General features: G+C 47.0%; 1 protein-coding gene across 1 annotated transcript in view; it reads left to right on the top strand.

Moving 5' to 3' along the window:
* Nucleotides 1-1,299: 1,299 nt before the first annotated feature.
* Nucleotides 1,300-16,981, top strand: part of LOC120232502 (core histone macro-H2A.2) — a 59,567-nt gene continuing 43,885 nt past the window's right edge. Inside the window, exon 1 of the mRNA XM_039233284.1 lies at nucleotides 1,300-1,556. The gene's annotated coding sequence lies outside the window, so the exon portion shown is untranslated. The remainder of the gene's footprint in view (nucleotides 1,557-16,981) is intronic.

Below are 16,981 nucleotides of genomic sequence, written 5' to 3'. Positions count from 1 at the left end.
ACGGGGTATGAAGAAGAGTAAGCAAGTCCCAATAAACTGAGACCATGGTTTCCAGAGAGCTTGAGAAGCCATATGAGATTTAAACAAACGGAGATTTGTTTATACCTTTATGGCACATGCGTGATCTTTTGGGAAGTCGGTAGATTTCTCAGCAAAACCCTTGTTTAAAAATGCATAGTGTCTAAATCGCTATCTACTAATCCCATCAACAGCCCCGATTGCCTAGTATAAATCCAGAGAGCCATGGATTTTTGCTTTGAGTTCTTTACCATGCAGGCAAGTGGAGGCACTCCGTCACCCCAATGTTTCCCGTTGCCTAAACACTTATAAGGTTACGGGGGCAAATAAACACAGTATTACCAAAGGGGGAAGGCTCTGAAAAGCATCCATTTGACCACCGCTGGAGAATTGTGTTTTCTTGTGGGTTTCTCTTTTTTGAAAAGGTCAAAATTTTGCCTCTTAAATCCTTTGACTCATCAGAGGAAGCATGGATGGCCCATAGCAAGTGAACATTTCTCCCTGAAATAAACACATTCCTTTGACTCACCCCCAACCATGGAGTCCTGACCAACATCTCCAGTTACAAAGGACCGCCCTGGCTCACCGAAGAACAGAGCCAACTACCAATCCATTATCCACTAATATTGTCCACCACATCCCTATAAAAATGCATTTTCTAGAAACTAATAACATTTGGTCCTTAAGACAATAGCCTCGTGCTAATCTTAATACCTGCTGCGATATTACAAATTAATACACTGGAAAGCAACCGAATTAAAAATGATGTCCACGCACACAGCCTTACCCACCAAAACATATACTTCCGCTACCCCAAATATTATGCAACGCTGGAATCTAAATTGGTCTTAATTTATAAAAAGCCAACAGGCATGGATACACGTTCTCAGTTCTTGTCGCTGTGGCTATCCTGTGCTACAGCCCCAGTGGTACACACGAACGTTAATGTACAGTGTTTGTTCTTATTGAGGACAAGGGAGAGCATCGAAGGTGGCATTTTTTGGCTTTCCCCTTCTCGGGCTCTCCCCAGAACTGCCCGATGAACGCCCACGCCGTCTTCTTCCACCAAAGGTGGCTCCCGCAAACGAGAGACTCCGGATCGCGACCGTAGTGCTTCGGTCCCCAGCCCTGGGGAAAGCCTCATCTTAGCAAGTGGCCCTCAGCGCATCCGGCAGAGCCGCCGGCGACGCGGAGGCCGCGCGGTTTCATCATTAATGCTCCTGAAGGACAATAGCTCATCAAGCCCCACCGAAAGCCCCGGACCCGTCGCGGAGCCTGGGCTGGCGGGGGATGAGGCTGAGCGACTCCTCCTAGAGGTGGTTATGTGGAGAAGGAGCAATCCCTTCTCCCTCCTCCTCCTCCCCCCGCTACTATCCGCGGCCCGGAGAACTGCCGCTTGCCGCCATTGACAAGCACCGATAGAACCCAAAGAAAGGCAAAGAGTCCTGCCCGGCACCGGCGCCGCGCGGGCCGAACCTGCGCCCCGGGAGCGGCGCGCCGAGGCCACCGGGCGCCCGGAGCAGGCGGCGCAGCACCAGGTGAGCCCGCCATGGCGATGGCATTATTGTTCGGGGGGCTCCGGGGTCTGGAAACAAAACGCGCCGCGGGGGCAGTGCAGGGGCCGGAGAGAACCCCCGCCTCTCCCGCCGCCCGGACCCTGCGGGCGCACCCCGATAGCCGACCCTCCCCGCAAAAGAAAGAGAGAAGAATTAATAAATCAAGCTGCCCAACTTGCTTCCTCGGGAAATAAAGGCGGGGGTGGGGTGGGGGTGCTAAAGAAGCGGTAAAATTGCTGCGGCCGACGAGAAGCGGGGGGCATCCCGGGCGAGGAGGGAGGCGGCGGCGGGATGCGGGGTCCGGCAGCGGGCCGCGGCGAGGCCGGCCAGGCGGGGAGCGGAGGGCTCCCGGGATGCGGAGTTCGGGGCGCCGGAGCGGAGGAGGGAGGCGCCCGGCCGCCGAGGGGGGCTGCTCCGGGGCGGTGGGCCGCCCGGGGGCCTCCGGGGGTGCGGGGCCGGGCGCCCGCCGCCCCAGGCTGACAATGGAAGGGGCGCGGGGGCGCCGAGCGGAGGGAAGGGGCCGGGGGCCGGAGGCGGGCCGCGCCGCGCCGCGGAAGGTCAGGCGGGGGACGCGGGCGGCGGGGGCGAGGCCGGGGGGCTGCCGCGGAGTGGGCCGGGCGCCGCGAGCGCGGTGAGCCCCGCGAGCCCCCGGCCGGCGCGGAGGAGGGCTCGGGGCCGGGCACTCCCCTCCGGTTCCCTTTCCGGGGCGCCCGGTGCCGCCGCGCGCCGCGCTGTCCCCGGGAAATGGCGGCCCCTCCGCCGCCCGCTCGGCCAGTCCCGACTTCCCGCTTTGCGCGGGAAAAAAATATATATAATAAGAATGCTAATAAAAAGGAAAAACGGGAGAGAAGTAAAGCGGCCCCGACGGAGGAAAAGGGCTGCGGCGGGCGCCAGACGGCGTGCGAAGCGCGTGCGGGGCGCGGCGGGCGGGACCGGCCCTGCCTCCGCGGCTCGCAGCCCGCTCTCCCCAAGCCGTCCCGGTGCCAGCCTCGCCCGCCGCCGAAATCGCGCCCTAAGGTGTCCTTCCCCGCCTTTCCTCGTGGGGGCGCCCTCCGCTCCTGCCCTCTTTGTTCCTCCCAACAATGGCCAAAGGGCATTGAGCCCCCGAAGGGCCAAATAAGCCTCCTTCTCCCGGGAGTTTCCAGTCGCCGATTGCTCCGGAGCCACCGCGGCCTTGATTTCGGCCTGGTCCCTTCTGGGGTTTAATGGCAACCGTCCCACGATGGGCGAAGAGGTGAAGGAGGCCAGAAGGTGCGGGCTGAGAAACCAAGCGTGTGTGTCTGGGGCAGTGCAGCCGCCACAGGAAAGGCGGTCCCCGCATTGAAGAGCGGTGCCTTGCCAGCCTCTGCCCAGCCGTGAGGGATTGCGCACAGGGCCCGGGCCTAGACCCCCAGGTCTGAGGAGCCTGTTCTGGAGGCGGCCAGTCCCCGCTCGCAATGGTTCCCTCACTTCTCTCGTTTGTGTTTGTGTCCAAATACAACTGTCCCCTCGCTGGGCTGCGTGGTTGTTAATGGGGGAGAGAAATAGAAACGTTATCAAGAGCGAAATGCTCCTCCCTTAGTGTTTCCTAAATATTTAGGACCATTTCCTTTGTGGAAACAAACTAAGCGACACATAATTCTCAGTTCGTTCATATTTGATTGAACGTTATCTCTTACCCCTTTGGAAAACTCCTATTTTTTTTTCCAAATGAGTGTTCAGAACGCCAAGATTTGGAAACACGCTCATGGTTTTTAACATCGCCGTAGCCGGAGAGTATCATGTAAATAAAAATAGGCTCTGCCTGGAGGAAAAGTTTATCATGGATCGAGTAATTCACACCTTCAAAACCTCCCTTTCCCGTATCCAGATTTAAAAATATCTGTGCCCAGCTCTGCACTCCAGTTCTGCTAGCCTGTCAATTTCTTCCTCACCTGGATCCATTTACTGCTGCCCTCTGGACATTATTAATGGTTTCCTCTACTTCCAAAACTCTGTAAAAGAATTTACCCCCTTGGATCCAGAATGCTCCAAAGAGTCTGACCTACTCTCTCCCCATCCCATCTTCTGTCTAGTTCCCAGGGATCCTGAAGCTTTTCCCAGTGGGTGGGACACCCTGCTAGCTATTGTCTGAGAAGCCAGGTCTGTTTTCACTGCCTCCTGCCAAGCAGAGCAGGAGGGAATCCTGTTTTCCGCAGGCAACTTTCAATGGAAGATATCTGTAACTAGGGGGAAGGATGTGCAAAAATTCAACCAACTTTTTTTTTTTTCAGAGAAAAATTCAACCAACTTTTTTTTTTTGAGAGAGACAGAGAGAGAGAACCCCAAGCAGTCTTCCCGATGTCAGCCAGGATCAGGAGGCTGGACTCAATTTCACAAACCGTGAGATCGTGATCTGAGCCGAAATGAATAGTCTGACGTTTAACCCACTGAACCCCCCCAGGCACCCCATACGCAACTTTTTAAAAAAATGTTTTTCATTCTTAAGAAATAGCCTCAAGGGTGCCTGGGTAGCTCAGTGGGTTAAGCATCCGACGCTTAGTTTTTGGCTCAGGTCATGAGCTTACAGTTTTGTGGGTTCAAGCCCCACATCAGGCTCTGTGCTAGCAGAGCGGAGTCTGCTTGGGATTCTCTCCCTCTCTCTCTCTCTCTCTCCACCCCCCCCCCCCTGCTTACACTGTCTCTGATGTTCTCAAAAATAAATAAATAAAACCTTAAAAAAACTTTTAACTTAAAAAAAAGTAAAAAGAAATAACCTCAAAGATGCACCTTCGGTAAATGCTTTTTTGTGCAGAGATGAGCAAAGAACGTATGGTTGGAGATCATTGAACAAACATTTATTGAGCACCAACTAGTAGACACCTCTGGATGGGGGAAGAAATGCAGATATGGGGAGTCATGGGCCCTGCTTTCGGAGAGCTTACATCCTAAGCCTGGGAGATAAAATATATACACAGGTAAAATAATTAATCTTGGCAAGTTGAGTGAGAAACTGAGTGCACCGGGTGCTTTCTTGCACTGCTAACAGGCGTGTAAACTGATACAGCCAATTTGGAGGGCAGTTTGGCACTGTTAAAATTAATAATGTGCACATTCTGTGACCCAGCCGTTCCATTTCTTCGTGCATGTCCGACAGAAGGAGGCACAGACGTGCACAGATCATGTCACCCCCTCCCACTGCAGAGTTTTGGTGGTTTGGGAACTAAAAGCAACCTAATGGCCATCATAGGGAATGGCTAACTCATGGCCCATCTACTACTGGATAATTAAGCAACAGTTCAAAAGAATGAAGGAAGTCTGTATATACTGAGACGGAAAGGTCACCCAAACATATTATTAAAGAAAAAAGCCACTGCAGAACAATACATACTGTAAGGGACTATTTATATTAAAAATAATAATAATACGGGGCGCCTGGGTGGCTTAGTCGGTTAAGCGTCCGACTTTCGCTTGGGTCATGATCTCGCGGTTCGTGGGTTCGAGCCCCGCGTCGGGCTCTGTGCTGACTGCCAGCTCAGAGCTTGGAGCCTATTTCAGAGTCTGTATCTCCCTCTCTCTCTGACCCTCCCCTGCTCACGCTGTCTCTCTCTCTCCTAGAAATAAATAAAAATATTAAAAATAATAATAATAATAATAGTATGTGTTTCCATAAGTACAAATACATACAAAAGCAGATAGGAGGGATGGAAAGACACCCACAGAAAGAGACAAGGACTGGAGGAATTGTCAAGGAAGAGATTAGTCATACAATTATTCATACCCATCTGTAACCATTGTTACAACATTTGAAATTTTACAGTTTGGATTGATTTCTATATTACTTGCATAACTAAATACAATTAAGAAAATACAAGTGACTGATAATGTGTAATAAAAGCCACAATAAAATGCTGCAACTGTTTTTAAAGGGAGAACAGCATTTTAGCCTGGAAGGGGAGTTGGACCAGGCTTCATGGAAATTGCAGGAGGATTGGAGGAGAGAAGGAAAGGGTGCAAGGCAGGAAGAAGGCATCCTGACCAGACAGTCATCGCGTAAATTCCCTTTCAAGGCTGAGTCCTAGCCTGCCCTGCCAAGGTTCAGGTCGAAGAGGGAACTAAACCAGCAGTTTATGATTTCTATCTTTTTTTTTTTTTAATTTTTATTTTAGAGAGAGAGCATGAGCAGGGGAGGGGCATCGGGAGAGAGAGAATCTTGTGCAGGCTCGGCTCTTAATGTGGAACCAGAACGCTGGGCTCGATCCCATGACCCTGGGACCGTAACCTGAGCCGAAATCAAGAGTTGGCCACTCAGCTGACTGAGCCACCCAGGTGCCCCTGTATGAATTTCTTAAATTAATTTAGAAGGGGAAAAAAATGAGCCAGTAGAGGATATGACATCTAACAATTTTCTGGCATTGGAAGGTAGTATTTTTAAAAGGAAGGTAGTGAAGACTTCAGGATGAAGGGTTTTTCCCTCCTGCATGCACACTGAGATGTATTTTGGAAATTAAGCTGGAGGGAAAGAGAAGTGTTTGAAAGGAGACTTTGTTCCCCACCACCACCAAAAAAAAAAAAAAAAAAAAAAATCACAAAGGTCACCCCCAAAATACTTTTGAAGTAAATACTTAAGGCTACTTTCCTTTATACACTCATTTAAGGTCAAATTTGTACCGTAGGGGGGCTGGTCCTAGGTCTGGTCTCACACAGAACATGCGGTCACGGGCAAGCTGTTTCATTACCACCGTCCCTCCCACGCCACACGTCCATGGTGGCTGAAATTCAGAGGGGGCACTAAAAATAATTGATCGCTCGAGTCCCTGTCAGTCTTAGTTCATGATTTTGTGAAATCCTTGTGACGATTGCGAATTCCCAGGCAGATGGAATTTGGGGACTATAGAATTAGACTAATAGGGGCCCCAAAGTGCCCCCGCCTTGGGAAAAATAAAAGTATTCACTGTCATGAGGTTCTCAGTAGATTAAGTAGCTCTAGGAGCTTCCCCAGAGTTGACACTTCATTGCGGCCCCTTTATCCAAGCTCCGAAGATCAGCGAGGGCAATAGATGTTGCTGAGTCCAAGCCTCATGGCAGACACAGGACATCAAACACTATAGTATTGCAATAGTTGGTTTTGAAATAGAGGGGAAATGCCAGCCTGAATTCCGTGAAAATCGTTCTCTAAAACGGTTGGTTCTGTGGAAATAAGTCACAATTGCTAATGTTTATTGGATGCCTTCCTGCCTGCCAGGCATTGTTCCAGACATTTTATATGCATTCACTCATTTCATTCTTACAATAGCGCTATAGGTAGGTACCATTATTATACCCATCTTACAGAAAAGAAAAGAGAGGTTGAGGACATGCCCACAGCTGGACAGAGGCGGACTTGGGACTTCAGCCCAGGCAGTCTCACTCCACAGCCCCACAGCCTTCCCTCCATGAGGTGAGAAGGAGGGGTGGCTGGCTTTCCAGTGCTTCTCATTATGCAAATTTTGATTCTAAAACCTGTTACTTGGATCGCTGTATTACCTGCCTGTGTCAGATGAAAGATAAAGATTATCCGATTGAGCCCCATAACCCTATACTTTAAACTGTGTTGTCACCAAGTATTAAATAAGATAAATTTGGTGGTTTCTCTGAAGCCCTTACTGTTCATTTATCCATCTCACCATCCATCATACTTTGCCCGATTTATTTGACTGGCGTTGCCAATTTGGACGTGGAATGGAGTAAGTAATTCAAGTCAGAATTCTCATGCTTTGACTGAAGTGTGTGTGGAAATATGTACCGGACCACCGGCCTCGGTATGGGGACCTTTACTTCGGCTGATTCCGGGACGCCAGAATTTGCTACGGTGACCTTATTGTTTAACCCAAAACTGCAATGCACGATCTGATCAGAGATTTGGGGGGAGGGGGTCATTTCTGGATAAAAGAGGCAGTCCTGATGATATAGTGTGAATGCCTAAATACGGGGTGTTTCCATAACGACAGGACAAAAATACCACAAAGTGAAATCAAACGGATCCTGGGAAACCCGGGCCCTGTGTTTACTAGGCCTGGCACTAATAACGACATATCTTATGCAACTTGTATTCTGTGCTGCCGTCACTGCCCAATAAAGCCATTGTAATTAAAAGGCGGTGGTAGAATATGAAAAAGTAAGTTCCAATAGCTTTTGTCATTTACAGCATGAACTTTTAGATCCGGTGATAATTCACTGGATCCCCCATCAGAGTGCTAAACTTGCAAATTGACCGATCTTCCAGAATTTCAGTGTAGCACCAGCCAACTCCCATGTCACCCCCTCGGTCCAAACGTGGAGCCGCCTTCAGCCAACTCTGCGGGTTATTGTTTCGGAGTGGAGAAGAGGCAGTCCCTGGACAAAACAAAGTAGAATGTTCTGGTCTGGTTTTTCTATTCTACGGCTATTGTGGGTGATGAAATAGTCCCTTCAAAAGAGAGATCACCTGGGTGTGACTTAATTCTATCGGGCTGTTCCAGGTCTGTGGATTTAATAGAGGGGGTCAGACAGTGATGTTCTGATCATCTTTGGGTTGGAAGGGACGCTACAGTTTAGCAGGTGTGATGGCTGTCATTTCTCAGTGCCCCAAAGCAGGAAAGGTGGGGACCCAGCCATGAAGGTTCTCAGGTGCCTCCCACTCTGACCCGGACAGCTGTCCTTCCTTCCCTCTGCTTTAAATATTGGATCTCCTGAAAAGTTGTTCTTTTCTGTTTGTTTCGAGCACAGTTGGCAGAGTTGGGGTTGTTAAGAAAGTCATCGGATTTGGCTGAGGGCCACAGGTCGTGAGTGCAAGACTGGAGCCCCCACCCCCTCCACACACACCCCTGCTCAGGTCTGCCGTACCTTCCATCTGGAGCCCTGGTGCACCCTGGAGGTGTACTGCCTTCCACCCACAGATGGCATGGTGCCATGTCCGCAGGTGGTCTCCTTACCTGGTACAGCAGATGCAAACGGGCAGGGAGGAATGGAGGAAGAAGGGTTGTGGGCAGTTACCTCTGCCCCAAGAGCCCACCACCGACCCCGCCTATGTGCCCAGCAGTCATGGGTGTCTCCAGAAACCTCTGGGGGATATGGCGGCACCAGGGGCTACAGCTTACCTACTGTCTGTGCTGGTACACTCGCCCTCAGTCCCCAAGGGAACTCCCGCATCCCCTTACCCCTCACCTGAGAAGCTCGTCTTGGCTTAGACAAAGTCAGTCCCCTGCTCAGACAAGCAGGAGACTGCGGCTGGTAACAATCACCCTCCCGAATAATTGGACACGATTTGATTCTGAGGAGACAGGATCGCGTGCCCGACCAGGCTGGATGCGGTGGAGGGTTTGGTTTTTATTTGGTCTTCCATGACTGATAGATTCGGGAAGACGTTTTCTTCTGGGGTGCACTGCTAAGGCCCAACAAGAACACAACTGATTTTTATCCATTTGCTCATATTCAATTCTCTTCCGATTAGTATCATAGGTGGCCAAACATATTTATACTGTATTAGAAAATAGCAGAAGGCTAATAATGAAGAAACCAAATATATATCAACAACTTGTCCTTTTGTCTTAAAAAAAAACAAAACAAACTTGAGCTCATGTTTAACAAAGGTAACAAAACCTGTTAAAAGTCACCAAGTGCTGGGGCGCCTGGGTGGCTCAGTTGGTTAAGCGTCAGACTTCGGCTGAGCTCATGATCTCATGGTCCGTGAGTTCAAGGCTCACGTCCGAGAATCTGGAGCCTTCTTCTAATTCTGTGTCTCCCTCTCTCTCTCTGGCCCCTTCCTGGCTTGCACTCTCTCTCTCTCCTTCAAAAACAAATTAAAATAAATTTAAAAACATTTTTTTAAGTCACTGAGTACTGCAGTAACAGCATATACCGCAAATCCATGCCATATCTGCCCCTCTGCATGCTCTGCCCTCCTCTCCCCTTCCCCTCTGGAAGGACACGGGCACACCCGGTCCAACTCTGTTTTATAAAGAACACGCGGGTGGTTGAGCTTCCCCCTAGATTATTCCAGGACATGACTAAAAGACTTTTTTAAAAAGGGAATGATTTGTAACCCAATAGCATAATTTAAATAAATTGGGCTAACACTTGGTTCTAACGTTCATGGTTGGTTAATTTAGTTAATTTGATCTGTGTGTCATTTTGATGAAATTGCATTTGATATAGCTCTTTACATTATAAATTGTTAATGTGCTTTAACATATATGACGATAAAATTATTGACTATGCTCATTCACTTAAAGGTGGCCTTGGAAGAAAACGGTTGGGAAAGTATTACTTGTGCAGTAATATATTTGCCCTTGGACTTCATAAATGCAAGTGTAATAGAGCAAGTGATTTAGCTGGTATTACTGAAAATGTTTTTACAGCTACAAAATAATACTAACAAACTATTTTTATTTTAATACAGTACTTAGGGTAACACACCAAAATATATTAGAATTCTATTAGGTGGGAGGCTAAGAGGTTTTTTTAATACCCTTTAAAACTATATTTCTACCTATAGTTAATACATTTGTATTGAATTCCCTTATGTCTTACCTAGTTTTATTTCATCTCATTTTATTCTCCCAAAGGATAGTTTGGAACTGACAGAGAGAAGATGCTTCATTGCGGTGTCTACTTTATTTTTTCATAAATATTTACAATATGAAGTATCCTGACACACAATACTACAGATTAGAGAAATGTCATGGGGCCTAAAAATGAATACGTTTCGGCAATTTTAAAACAGTATTTGAAGTTTTAAAAAAATTCATGTCCATCATTAAAAAGCTACAGGACCCCTTATTTCCAGTTTTAAAGTAATGTATATATGAAAGCATTTTGATTCGTATAGTTTTTTATGGGAATCCGCTCTTTCATTCATTTATTCCGCAGAAACTTCGGAGAATCTTCTAGGAGCCAAGGCTTGTGCTAGTGCAGGGACCGAGTCACAAACAAGAAGAGCAAGGCCCCCAGTCTTGTTGCTATTCGGGGCTCAGGCCCCCCTCTCCCCTGCCATCCCCCCCCCCCCCGTCCCCCCTCACTGCCTCAGAGTTCTCCACCCACCAGGAGCGCGCAGGCAGGGGGGAGACCCAAGCCCGCCCTGTGAGCATTTGCTGCTCCCCCTCCCTTCCTCCCCACAGACCCCCGTCTGTATCCTTCTTAAGAGAACAAGCTCTGAAAAGTACTTTAAAATAAGCTGTCTTGTAATTCCAGATCCTTTGTCAAGGTGGTTCATCGTCAGCCCCGCCACACCTCACCTGTGACACACCGGCATATAATTACTGTTCTCAATCGCAAATGACTGTTCTCTCTTTTTAAAAGCCGCTTTGCAGAAGCTGATGGCAGGAAAAGGGTCATTTGAATCAGGATTGCTGGCAGCTTCCAGTGGCCCGTCTTGCTGATCGGCTAGCGTTTGTCATATTTCTCATCAGTTTACATATAATAAAAATGTCCAGAAGTTGCTGGAGGCATAAAAAAATGGGTTGCTTTTTATCAGCTCTTTATGTTTAAGAAAGGAATTATTTAAATTAAAGGAAAATATTGGTCTGAAGAAACCAGATCATTTTGTCCTTTCACAAAGGCAGTCAGTGTGTTAAGTAAAGTTTGCTGTTTCCCACCCAAAGCAATTCATTCAATAAGGACAAATGCTTGGGATTTTTCTTTTCTTTCCTCCCCTCCCTTCTGGGATTACAGTATAATTATAAATATTATTTATAGGAATCCCATATGCTACAATCAGGCAAATACAGACACCCTGAATTTGATCCTGTTATGTTAATAGGTCTTATATAATCTCTTGATATGAAATTTTATATTCTTCAATTATCTCAAGACCAATGACTCACCTGGTGATGAAAGTGATCTAAATTTTTCAATATGACATTATTACTCAATTATAACACAGTTGAGCTTTCTCTCCTTACCAGCATACTCATTCCAAGGCTAATTCCCAAATGATGTTTGTGAAGATGTTAAATTAAAATGACACTCCATTTCCAGCTCCATGTGATGGACGGAGCATATGTGCTTCCCTCTCTCGAAGCCCACAGAAATAATGGTAAAGAATTTCAAAGGAAATAACAGTTAACATCAAAAGGTGTTGGTCATTAGCAGGTGGAAGATTTCAGCAAATTCTGGACGACTGGAAGTACCTCAGACTATGCGGACAATATCGTGGGGGAAGCCACACGTAAGAAGAGTAAATGCAACGGGCATCTGGGGGGCTCAGTCAACTGAGTGTCCGACTCTTGATTTCAACTCAGGTCATGATCTCAGAGTTGTGGGACTGTGCCCCCCGTCAGGCTCCAGTGGAGCCTGTTTGAGATTCTCTCTCTCCCTCTACCCCTCCCCGCCACACTTACTCCCTCTCTCTCTCTCTCTCTCTAAATTAAAATTAAAAAATAAAATAAGAGTGAATGCAAGAGGGAGCTGCCTGCCACTAAAGGTGGGCAGGGTGAGAAATGGGAAGTCGGTGTGAGTCTGTTTCTGGAACAGCCAGGTGGATTGGCCTGTCTCCCTCTCCTCCCAGTTGAGTTTCTGGTGGTCTTGCATTTCTCCCCCAGCTAACAATCTGACGTTTCCCCTCTCAAGAAATTGAACAACTCAGGGCAAGTCTAGAATTTCTAGGATTTCTAGAATTTCTCATTCTGGCCTTGGGGGGCTCTGAGTCCCTGATTGGACACATTCAGGTGAGGTGTTGACTGGCACGTGCTATGCACACACCCAGAGGTCCCAAGCAGGAGCCATGCCTACCAAATGAGAGTTGAAGAAAGTTTTTCCATCTGCCTATAATCATCAGCCTTGTCTATCATTCTGAAGTATCAAGGCCTGACCAAAGATCACCAGACATTTAAGGAAAGCCGACATGAAAGAGAAAGATAATAAACACATAGCATGATAAACCAGATGAAGTCATCTAAAGAACAGACGATAACATAAACACGCCCTAAGTAGTTTCAGAGAGACTCGAAGACCTGGTGCCTTCATACAGGAACGGGATGATATGAAAAAGGAACAACCAGAGATGAGAAAGAGCTGTTGGAGATTAATAATATGATTGCCAAAATTAGATGTTAAGAGGACTCGGGAAAAAATGGAAGGAAAAGGGGAAGAGAGTTGGAGGAGCCACCCAGGAGATCCAGCCCCTGGGTCACAGGCACCCCAGTAAGAGAAGAGAAAAGTGGGAAGAAGAAAGGGTTGGGGGGAAATAATCAAATCCATAACAGCAAATTCCTGAAGTTGTTGAAGAGATGAGTCTTCTGATTGAGTGAACAGGCTTATTGCCAAATGCTGAGCCATGTGAATGGCACCGGGGAGGTCTCAGACCTAGATGCATCTTTGTGAAGTATTCGAACATAACGAGAAAAATCTCAAAGCTTGGGAGCTGGGGGCACCAAACTTACCTGTAACACTGGATGGAAAAATAAAACAACAACAACAGTGGATCGATGGCTTCAAAATATTGAAGCAAAATGATTTTGATGCTAATACCCCACGCAATGATAATCCAAAGATCGTTCAGTAAAGAGAGTTTCACTCATGTAAGAGAACAAAGTTTACCTCTCTGTACTGTCTCTGAAGAGTTACAGCAGGCTGACACCAAGAAAATAAGGGAGAAAGTCAAGAAGGAGGAAGTCATTGGTTGAGGGATGATGGGATCATGGATGAGGGATGAGGGAAGATTGTCCCAGGATGACCTCTGGGTAAAACAACCGTTCCAAACTAGAGCGTGAGGTCAGAGACTTCAGGATAAGAATCTCCGGGAAGAAAGTGGCCCCTGCAAAGAGCGATGACTGAGAAACGTGGTGATTTTTAGGATATGGCAAAGCCACACTTCCCTTTTGTCAACAAGAACGAGGGAAAGTACGATTGGTCCTCGTTATTCACGGATTCCGTATTAGTGAGTTTGCCTGCCTGCTAACATTTATTTGGAATCCTCAGATCAACGCATTTCAGTCTTTCAAGGACATGCACAGGGCAGCGAAACATTTGAGCCACCCATCACTCACCTTCCCCGCTGAGTTCTAACAAGGTCTGCCTTCCTCTTTCATCTCTCAGCGCTATAAATTAGTGCCCCTCCCGTGGTCCATTTAGTGTCATGTTTTCACATCTTTGTGCTCCCGTTGGTGATTCCACTGTTTAAAATGGCCCCCAAGCATAGTCCTGAAGTGCTGTCTAGGGTTCTTGAGCACAAGGAGGCTGTGAATAAATGCACCTTCCGGAGAAAATAGGTGTGTCAGATGAGGTTCGTTCAAGCTTAAGTTACAGTGCTATTTCCCGTAAGTTCAATGTTGGTGAATCAACAATACGTATTGTATAAGGTGTCTTCAAACGGAAACGCACACAAAACAAGGTTATGTATTGATTCGTTGATGAAACGAAGTTGTGACCAGAGGCTCGCGGCCACCTAACCCTGTGTCCCCGAGGATCAGTGCTCACTAGTCACTAATCCAGTGTTCCCAGTGGCTTTGTAGAGCACAGCTACCGCACTTAACGAGCATCGACAGTGATTGGTAACCTGGGGGTGGGGAGAAGCTGTAGAAGAAAGACGTGCTCTAAATGTGAAGCCAAGTGAATGTGGAATGATTTTGAACAACACATTTCCAGAACCGAGAGAATCCACCTGTTGATACTAAGACACAGGGGCCAGGGGCTGGACCACAGAAAAGGAAGCGTGAGGCTAGCACCCATGCGATTCTGGAGGGAACGGTATTCACAAAGTCGTAATTGTATAAATGCTGCTTATGAGCATTTCCTTTTCAAAATCGGCCTAGAGACTTCATCGTGATTACAGAACCAAACAGAAAGGTGATGAGTGAAGTTAGTGGCAGCGTGGGGGACAGAGGCAGAAATGGGGAGGTGAGGAAGGGAGCCTGGAGGGCCAGGGAAGGGTCAGGACGTACTTCCTGGTCCTACATAAGTGTGACTCAAGAGGGAACGCCTGGGGTTGGGGGAGCCAGAGATTGCGGTGAGTACTTTAAAGTTCCCAAGGTCATGAGCAGAGGGAATAAAAATGGAGGTATGCTGCCAACGGCTGAAAAGAGAAGAGCCCGGAGACTTAGGTTCTCATCCTTCTGAGGCATTGACAGAGACTGTCTAAAAGTGGAAATAAATCGTGAGGTAGAACTATAAACACTAGAGCTTTGGAGGTGATCACCAGAAGTGTAATTAAAACTGTTTCATGGTGAGGCACCTGGGTGGCTCAGTGGGTTAAGTGTCTCACTTCGGCTCAGGTCATGATCTCGTGGTTTGTGGGTTCAAGCCCCACATCGGGCTCTGTGCTGACAGCTCAGAGCCTGGAGCCTGCTTTGGATTCTGTGTCTCCCCTTCTCTCTGTTCTTTCCTCGGTCCCACTCTGTCTCTATCTCTCAAAAATAAATAAAGTTTAAAAATTTTCAAAAAACTGTTACCCGGAATGGTCTCTGGAAACGAGATTGGGGGTAGAGCAGGGTGGGAGGCTATTGCTTTCATTTTATGCATTTCTTTACGTTTTTGCTTTATATTACTATGTGGAAGTATTTACTTATATTTAAAAATGAAATAAACTCAACTTTTTTAGATTTTATTTTTTTATGTTTATTTATTTATTTTGAGAGAGAGAGAGACAGAGGGAGCAAGCAGGAGACAGAGAGAGAGAGAAGAATCCAAAGCAGGCTCCAGGCTCTGAGCTGTCAGCACAGAGACCGACCCCAAGCTTGAACCCATAAACTGCACGATCATGATTTGAACCAAAGTCGGCTATTTAGCCAACTTTGGAGTCACCCAACTGTGCCAAGATTTTTTTTAAATATTTGTTTATTTTTGAGAGAGAGAGAAATAGCAAGCTGGTAAGGGGCAAAGAGAAAGAGGAAGGGAGAGGGTCCCAAGCAGGCTCCATGCTGTGCTGTCAGTGTGGAGCCCAATATGGGGTTCGAACCCACAAACCATGAGATCATGGCCTGAACGGAAGTCAAGAGTTGGACACTTAACTGACTGAGCCACCCTAATGCTCCGACATTTTAATTTTAAGTAATTTCCACACCCAATGTGGAGCTCAGACTTAGAACCCCAAGATCAAGAGTCACATGCTCTACCAACTCAGCCATCCAGGCCCCCCCCAACTCAAAATTTTAAATAACTTCTTTAACTTTTTTGTTTCCCTTGCTTTCAGGTGACCTTAAGCAAGTCATAATCGTGTTTCAGCTTGGTGGTGATAGGCCCTAACAGAGAAGTTCCCAAACTTTCTCTGTTCACAGAGAATTTAGTGTCTCAGCCTTTTTTTCTCAGGGCACCTAGGCCAGAAGAAATGCCCACCAGTTCCATTTATTAAGTGGTTAGGTCCTAACAACTTAGTAAGTATTGATGTCCTACCAACTAGGAGCTATTTGAAAAAAAATATTAACAGTGAATAAGAAGAGAAAGGGAAATTTGTATCCCATCCTTAAATAGCCACAATGAATTACAAATAGGATGTATGCACCTGTTGGGCACGGCACAACTTCTCAAACCTCAGAATCAGGGCAGACACTGCCGCTCTCATTTTCTGTTCCACACTGATCTTTCCCTGGCACTTGCTTTCATCACAGCAGCAACCAAAAACTCAGCTTTGTAAGATATAGCATCATAAAAAAGAAAAAGAAGAAGATAGTGCAATCTACCTCGAACCAATGGTGGGAACACTTTGAGCTGGCAGTTGTAAGGTCCAACAGAGATTGAGTATTGCTTTATTCCTCTTCAAAGCATCAACATGTGCTAGCTTATCCCAGGGGACCTGGGTGCAGTCTGGGAACCATGTCCCTCGTGTCTGTGAAATTTTGTCATGATCTGTCTTGCAACTTCACTGAAGAATATCTGAGGACAAGGGCCATATATATCCCACAACATCAACATAGTTTCTTATTCAGTAATAAATGCTTCATAAATACTGTCTTTCGTCGAGTCGATGATGTCGTAGACTGGAAGATGCCTACTGATGTCTAGAGATAGTAAAATGTAAAGAAAAAAGAGCATAAAGTCACTGATATACAGTAGTTATTTGAATAGGTTGGGGTGAGTTTATTGCCTGCATCTGAGTCAGTGCTGCCTGCAATGTAACGTTTACCCTGGTGAGATCTGTAAAATGTAGCTCATCAGTGTCCTTCTGGGCTTAAAACCCCGTCGTAGAGATAAATCCTAAAACAAAAGAGTCCGAATGTGCCCTCTTCACAGCACACACAAAACCAGTGTTTGTGGGTTTGTTTTTTTTTAATGTTTATTTATTTTTGAGGGGGGAGGGCAGGAAGAAGGGGAGACAGAGAATATCTAGCAGGCTCCACAGTCAGCTCAGAGCCCAACCTGGGGCTCAAACCCACACACCGTGAGATCATGACCTGAGCCGAAATCAAGAGTTGGACATTTAACCGACTGAGTCACCCGGGCGCCCTACAAAACCAGTTTTGTTCTTCTGACCTCTATGCTTTGGAGGGAAAGAGGAA

The sequence above is a fragment of the Hyaena hyaena genome, unplaced genomic scaffold (assembly GCF_003009895.1).
Source record: "Hyaena hyaena isolate Hyena2069 unplaced genomic scaffold, ASM300989v1 scaffold_73, whole genome shotgun sequence".
Lineage (NCBI taxonomy): Eukaryota > Metazoa > Chordata > Mammalia > Carnivora > Hyaenidae > Hyaena > Hyaena hyaena.
Note: the sequence above shows the minus strand (reverse complement) of the source record. Positions and strands in the feature narration are given on the sequence as shown.